Source organism: Rhinolophus sinicus, linkage group LG02 (assembly GCF_036562045.2).
Source record: "Rhinolophus sinicus isolate RSC01 linkage group LG02, ASM3656204v1, whole genome shotgun sequence".
NCBI classification, from domain to species: Eukaryota; Metazoa; Chordata; class Mammalia; order Chiroptera; family Rhinolophidae; genus Rhinolophus; species Rhinolophus sinicus.
In genome coordinates, this window is record NC_133752.1 from 59,312,888 (window position 1) to 59,320,810 (window position 7,923).

Below are 7,923 nucleotides of genomic sequence, written 5' to 3' on the forward strand. Positions count from 1 at the left end.
AATATTTTTAAAAGAAAACTAAACAATGTACGTGTGGGTTTTAATATATGAAGAATTAACAATATACGACAGCAACAACACAAAAGGAGGGATGGTGGAAATTGAAGGCTACTGCAGTTAGGATTCCCTATCAGGATGACCATTAGTAAAAAAAGGAAGAATGAAAAAAGGAAAAAGAAAGAAAACCAAAAGATAAGATGTGTCAGCAAGGTGAAAAAGAAAGGACTCTCTGGTACTCTCTGAGAAACTAAATTGGTACAGCCATGCGTTATGAAGGTTCCTCAAAAAAAAAAAATACAAACTACCAACTGATCTAGCAATTCCACTTCTGGGTATTTAGCCAAAGGAATTAAAATCAAGATCTCAAAGTGATACCTGTATGCCCAAGTTTATTGCAGCATTATTCACAACAGCTGTGATGCAGAAACAACTTAAATGTGCATTGCTGCATGAATGGATAGAGAAAATGTGGTATATACATACAATGGGATATCATCCAGCTTTAAAAAAGGAGGAAATCTGCCACTTGGGACAACATGGATGGGCCTGAAGATATTATGTTCAGTGAAATAAGCCACACAGAGAGAGAAAAATATTGTAAAGTCTCACTTATGTGTAGAATCTAAAATTGTCACTCATAGCAGCACAGAGTAGAATGGGGGTTGCCAGGAACTGGGATGAGGGGGAATAGGATGGTGATGGTCAGAGGGCACAAAGTTTCAGTTACGCAAGTTAAAGAAATTCCAGAGATCTACTATACAGCATAGTTCCTATAACTAACAATACTCTATTGTACTTAAGATTTGCTAAGAGGGTGGATTTAATGTTAAGATTCTTAACACACATAAACATATAACAGCAACAACAACAACAACAACAATAATAATAATTAAGGTGGGCAGGAGGAAACTTTGGGAGGTGATGGTGTGGCTTTGATGTTGGTGATAGTTTCATGGGAGTACACTTATTCCTTTCTTAAAATGTGTATACATTTTTTGGCACCCTCTGTATACACACATGCACAGATATATATATACATACACATACATACATATATGTATATGTAATTAATATATATGTATATATATTACTATTAGAGGCAAAGCCTACCAGATATACAGTGGTTATATGTAAAACTGAAGGACAGAAGAGAAAAAGAACAATTGATTATTCTTAGGTTTTGAATCTGAGCAAGTACAGGGCAAAAATTAACTGAGACTGGAGGAAGGACACAATGAAGAGTTTAGTTTGGATTTGTTAAATTTCAGATGTCTTTTACACACCAAAATATGTAGGTGGAGGGTCAAAGGCAGTTCAGGAGAGAGCAGACAGCACACGTAACCTAGCATTCTACCAACTTTTCTTCACTCTCACATTCTTTTTCTCAGCGCCTGAGACTTAGTACTCTCCAATGTCTTTGATTGGGAAAGTTTCTCTCTGCTCTGTGCAACCCTCTGTGGATTGGAGATTGGCCTTTAGTTTGGACTGCTTTTCCCGGGATGATAAGCCCTGTGTCCATGACTTGGTGAATAAAACTTTCTATGTCATACAAAATTGTAATGCACTGTAATTTGTAGATATTTAGCTCTCAATAGTTATTACAACCATTGTATACCTGACATTTTTTGTAGCTACATGCTAAAAGTGAATTAGCTTTTCTTAATAATATGATTAAAATTAAAGGCAATATTTTGATTCGTAGTCTAGTGGTTTTATGCAAACTGTATGGATTGGAATTTCTTTTAGTATAGATTATTTCATAATTAAAATGACATTGCTTAGAGGGTGGCCGGTTAGCTCAGTTGGTTAGAGCGCAGTGCTCTTAACAACAGCGTTGCGGGTTCCAGTATCACATAGTCACTGTGAGCTGCGCCCTCCACAACTAGATTGAAACAACTGCTTGACACGGAGCTGATGGGTCCTGGAAAAACACACTTAAAATAAATAAAAGTTTTTTAAAGTGATACTGCTTAGATAATTTTCTTGCCCTTTGAGTAGCCACCCAGCGATGTCATGACCTGCTTTCTTCCATAATCATTGTCCCAGAGGATTGTAAAATAACATTGTATCTCTTTTCTTTAGAAATATTGACATAATGAAGAATATTGTGATTGTTGGCATGTAATAATTGCAGAGAAATGTTATCGAGAATCAAGATAAAGATAGGTGTCATGAGTTCAATTGTGTCCCTCCCCCAAAAATAGGCTGAAATCCTAACCCGAAAAACCTCAGAATGTGAGCTAATTTGGAAATATAGGTCACTGCACATGTAGTTAATTAAGACAAGTTTATCCTGGAGTATAGTACGTCCTTAATCCAATATGACTGTTGTCTTTCCCAGGAGAGACAGAGGGAAGACGACCTTGTAACAACAGAGACAAAAATTGAAGTGATGCATTTACAAACCAAGGAAGGTCAAGCATCGTCCATAAATGCCAGAATCTAGTGTGGGGACAGAGTCCCAGAGAGCAGTTTCCAGGCTCTTGGCCTCACGTGGAAAGGTGCTAGCTCGGGTAGTAGGTGGTCATCAGCTGTGACTAGTTGGCCATCACTCTTATCGGTTCACCATTAGCCACTATATAACTGCCATGGTGTTATAAGCTAGTTAACTGCCGTGCTAGTTATAAGCTAGCAATTGTGGAGTGTGGCTTGCGTATTGCAGAGAGGCAGTTTGCACTTAGCAAGTGAGGTTGGTGGCAGAGAAGCGGAAGGCGGGTTGCGGATCGTGTGGCTCCTGCTTCCTGTGTCTCCAACCTAGCCGCAGTGGAAATATAGTGGTATGACTTCCCTATCTATGGCTCCATGGGTGTTTCTTTTTGGCCTCATCATGTCCTGCGTGCTTATGTGGGGAGCGGGACCAGAGACCCCACATGACACCCTGCATGACATCTAGGAAGAGACCAAAACAGACTGTACCCTAGAGCTATCAGAAGAGCAAGACTCTGCTGTTGTTTTTCAGCCACCGGTTTTGGTACTTAGTTTTGGCAGTGTTAGGAAATAAATACAGTAGAGAATCTGGCATATGCTTGATAGATCACTTTATTGTGCATGGTTTTTTTTTTTTTTTTTAATTTTATGATACTTCAATACAGAGAAAAGTACAGAAAACAATCAAATTGTCCAGAGATTATCATTACTACTGTTTTAGAAATATTGATCATTGATCTCAGGTGTCTGTTATTCATGTAACATTACTTGATTGACTTTTCCTTTTTTTCTATTTGTTTATTGAAAGCTGGAATTTGTACAAGAAACATTATTTGTTGGTCAAACTCTTTTTAAATTCCAGTCCAATACATAAAAGAATACAAATAATACCTAGTTTTAAAAACAGTTTTATAAAATACTTTTTGAAGCACTTTGGATATATTTATTAGATGAGAACTGATAATGTTTTGCTAGATGGGTGAAATCATTTTTGAGTAGGAAGAATCATCACAAGTAGAGATCAAAAAGTACTTCTCACCAAGCCTGTGGAGAAAGAGAAAATGTTCTTTTTATTAAGTTACAGAGTAAGTCATTGCTAATACCATTATGCTTTCTTGGTTTTGAGTTATATCCAGATCGATTCCTTTGTGTCTGACCAAGTGTTCACATTGCGCATTTGTTACCCCCTGCTTTGTCTCCACCAAATGATAGTCATGCTGCTCTGGGCCCCCGAACTCCGCTTGTCCCAAAGCTTGAATGAGCACCAAAACGTAGAACTTGCCCCCTTTGTCAGCTTATCCTGAGAGAGCGCTGACCACAGTGGACACTTTTTCCTACTGGTCATTTCCTCATGCTTGCCTACCTTTCCCTTAAAAGTTTATACTAATCTTTGTTTAGCTGCCCCTACCTTATTAAAAAAAAAAACCTTTTCCAGTTTGATTTTGACATGCTTGCAGATTTCTGAAATTTGAGTACTTTCCCCATGCCAATGGACTTTGTTCTGAAAAAAGTGTCTCCCTGTTCTGAAAAAAGTTTGGATTTATTTTTATTTGACATGACAAAGGATCCTTGACCAAAAACCATACCTTGGTTAAAATCATTTACATCAAAAAAGCTTTACTAAAATAACTTAGAAGTACTTATATTATCAGACTACCTTAGAATAAATTGCTACTATCTCTACTATTTCTTTTATAGTTCAAGCCCGTATTTCTCATCTTTAATTCCTGTCTCAGTTTCCCAATGGTCTGTCAATACTCCCTGTCACCATACCTGCCATAGTCCATCTTGTACAATAGGCCTCAATAACACATCCAAATCATATCACTTCATTATCAAATAATATTCTGACTGATGATTGCCTATTTTATATCCATCTTTGTAAGTAGATATTAAGCTGTCAGCCACAGAGACTGAATTAATGGTATTTACATCCCCAGTGGCCTCACTGCATGCTCACTATCTGGTCCAGAAACATCTGATGACTGATTAAATACCAATTTTGGCTGGACCCCTATTCCTAAAATAATATCACAAGAAAAAGTATTTATTTCCAATTGTTTCTTTATGACCTTTTAAAGAATTCATATTTCCATGGCTTTAAATCTTGAGGCAAAACTAATTACACACCATACTAGTATAACTTTTCCTTGTATGAACTTCAGGGACTTAAGAAACATTGAATGAATAGTGAAAATTTTATTGAATTTGAATGTCTATCATATTTTTTTCTCCATTTGTCACTTCTCACATGAGGTTCAGTTTTCATGTCAGCCCACTTGGCTTTTCAATTTGAATGCTATTCACTTTCAAAATCAGCATTGCCAAGTTATCTTTAATGACCCTTACTTAAACCAAGCAAAATGTGTGCACAAAGCAAAATGCCCCAACCAAAACAAAACAAAACAAAAAACTCCCTAAAGAAAGAGATGGACAACAGCAGAGCTTTGTCTCTTTTTTGAAAGTCCCATTTGCTTAGCACTTTGATTTGCTTATCCATTTCTGACAACTTGCATCCATTTCTCCTTCCCTGATTTGGTCTTTCATTTAATCCATCATCAAATCTATTGATTGCCTTTTCTTAGGCTTCTTTCTCCTATTTCTTTTAAGTCTTTTTATCACCAGATTATCTCAGTTCGTCTGCCCCTCCTCTTAAATATGGCATACACATTTCACTGTATTTGTCTCTCCCAAAGAGTTTTAATATACCCTTCCTTGATCAACTATCAGGTATTACCAATGCCTAAGGAGTGAAGTTCAGACTCTTTACCTTGTTAATAATGGGAATTCAATTTGAATAAATTTTCCACATCCATTTAAAAATAACTGAAATCTATTGGAACTGTTTCAACTGTGATTTGCAGAACAGCTATATTTTTTAGTGAAATATTTAACCTTTCATGGAATTTGGATACTTAATATTGTTTTAGATAAAATTCACTTCTTAAAAGTAAGTTGGTAATGTTCTCTTATCTTTGTGTTGGTATTATTATTAGAGCAGTGGTCCCAATATTAATTGCTCACAGAATCCCCAAGACAAAGTTTCTCAAACTTTATTGAGTTCTGAATCAAATAGAAATCTTATTAAAATGCAGATTCTGATTGAATGTGTCTGGGTTTGGCTTCAGACTCTGAATTTCTAACTGGTTCCCCCATGGTGTTTCTGCTGTGGCTGCTCCAAAGATTACATTTTAGAAGGACATGTTTTAAACAATATCCAGGCAAAGATTAGTGGCAGGACATCGTGCAGTAACAATTATAAATAATTTTAATCAAGGGCATTTTATGGAATATGTCTTTTAATAGTCTTACCAGTTCTATGAAGTGCTTACATATTGTCATAATACCTATTTGTCCATGATAAAATTGAAGTTTAGAAAAGATTAGGAATAATTCAAGGTCATTAAACTAGTAGTTGTCTGGACCAGGATACAAACACAGGTGTTCCTATCTGCAAAGCCCCACCTGTAACCATACCAGGACAGAAGTTTTCTTTTGGAAGCATTTAGATGAATACATTCACTTTAGGAGAGCTACACATGGCTACATTGCTTAAACCAAGGCTGGTTTTGGTTTGATGGCTTTCTTTTACTTTTCCTTGTTTTAACTATCACCACGGACATTTCTGGAGAACAAAAAAATGTCACTAGAAATGTGGCTTACCTGTGATCATGTCCTGTGCTTACTGACCACCATAAGCCACTGGATATGGATATGGATATGGATATGGGTATGAAGATGGATACGGTTGTGGATATGGGTAATAGTATGGGGGGGGAAACCTCTGTATACATCAAAGGAGAGAAGAAATTGCAGAGAATTGAGACAATGACACTGTAAATATTTCACAAATATTTTTCATTAGAAACTTCGGTTGTTAAAGTTGGTGGGAACTTGTAGGTCATCTACATGATTGTTTTCAAATTTTTAGTTAGCTTTTCACTTTTTTATAAGAAAACAATTTTTTTAAAAAAGGGAAAATAAGTGTTTACTGTTTTATTGTTTGTTGAAAATTTTGTTGCATTATAATAAATTTGGAGCTATTAATTATAGCCAACCACTTGCATAATGTTTAAATGTTCTTTATAATATTACCTTTAAGCTCCTACTTTGCCGATCCTTAAATTTTCCAAGGAGGAGGAATTTGCTAATTCCAGATTAGGTGGAATGGCTGCTTTGGACTCTGACTTACTATGAATTCACCGTCTCTTAAAACTCCTGCTTTCTTTATATTCGCTTCTGTTAATTGCAATATTCACAATCCCTCCTTCTGCATCTTTTAATTTGGTGCCATACTAAAATTCATCTAAGTAATATATTAGTACACCTGAAACTATTGGAAAAAAAGAATTTTTGAGACCTTATCACATTGAGGCCTTGTCAAAATAATATGAGATATTAAGGTCTTTTTATTAAGAAAAATATTAAATAAATAATATTTTCTATCTTATTTAACAAGATCAGTTTAACTTAACCAAATTACTTCATCACCCTTCAAAAGAATCAGATTGTGAAAATTTATATGCCGTGTTTTTAGCAGTCTCTATGTTCCATTAGTCATATATTTTGCTTAATAGAATTAGAATTTCAGCTGTTCTTTAGGCCAAGGCAATTATTTACCACAAAAAGTTACTTACATTCTGAGAGAACAATTGATTTCTTCAAGGTGGCATTATGAGTTTCCATGCAAATACTACCAGTACACAAGAAGAATGGGTCCTTTACCAGTATATAAAAATAAATAAACTCAATGTATACTTTAGCCATTCATTATATAGATATGTTCAGAGACAAGTATTGATTTTCCTTTTATAATAATACTAAGAGAATATGTTTTATTATACCACATTATCAGGGGAATACTTACATGTCTTCCTCTATGACGATATTTCTGTTAAAAAAAAGAAGAGATTAATATTGTGATACATGTTTAATTATTGAGTTTTTCAGTAAATGAAAGTGACTTACCTCTTCAGATGAATCAGCACTCTTGAAAAAGAAAAGAAGAAAATAAAGATTTTTACAACTCCAGATTTAAAAATGCACTTAGTTGCTATATTATGATTAAACAAAATGGAGGCAAAGTGTCTTAGGTAACTGACACATTAAGCTAGGTGTTTTTCTTTCTTCTTCTTTTTTTTTTAATGGCACTTTTAAAGTGAGAGAAGAGTAAAATTTTGCTGTAATTAATTTGATACATTCCAATATCAATTCACTCTGGCCCAAATTTCTTTTGTGTATGTAAAGGAGGAAAATCGAACAGTGTGAATAGGAGAGTGAAATTGAAAAGTCAAATTTTATATTTGCTCAAGACCAGTGTTTTTGTATAAATATGTTTTAAGTTGCTGAAAATCTTCATACATGCAAATATTGATTGTGCTGATAAAGTCTGGTGTTATGGTTATGTTTTTCTCTGTTCTTGGATTTTAATTTATTCCACTTCTATCCTTTTACAAAAAATACTGTGATAAACTGTGTTGAAATGACCAATTTGTA

At 34.9% G+C, this 7,923-nt stretch overlaps 1 long non-coding RNA gene across 1 annotated transcript in view; it reads right to left on the bottom strand.

Moving 5' to 3' along the window:
• Positions 1 to 3,045: 3,045 nt before the first annotated feature.
• Positions 3,046 to 7,923, bottom strand: part of LOC141568296 (uncharacterized) — a 9,283-nt gene continuing 4,405 nt past the window's right edge. The window contains exons 4-6 of the long non-coding RNA XR_012491416.1: positions 7,295 to 7,318; positions 6,091 to 6,211; positions 3,046 to 3,471 (exon numbers count right to left, since the gene is read on the bottom strand). This is a non-coding gene — a long non-coding RNA (uncharacterized LOC141568296). The remainder of the gene's footprint in view (positions 3,472 to 6,090; positions 6,212 to 7,294; positions 7,319 to 7,923) is intronic.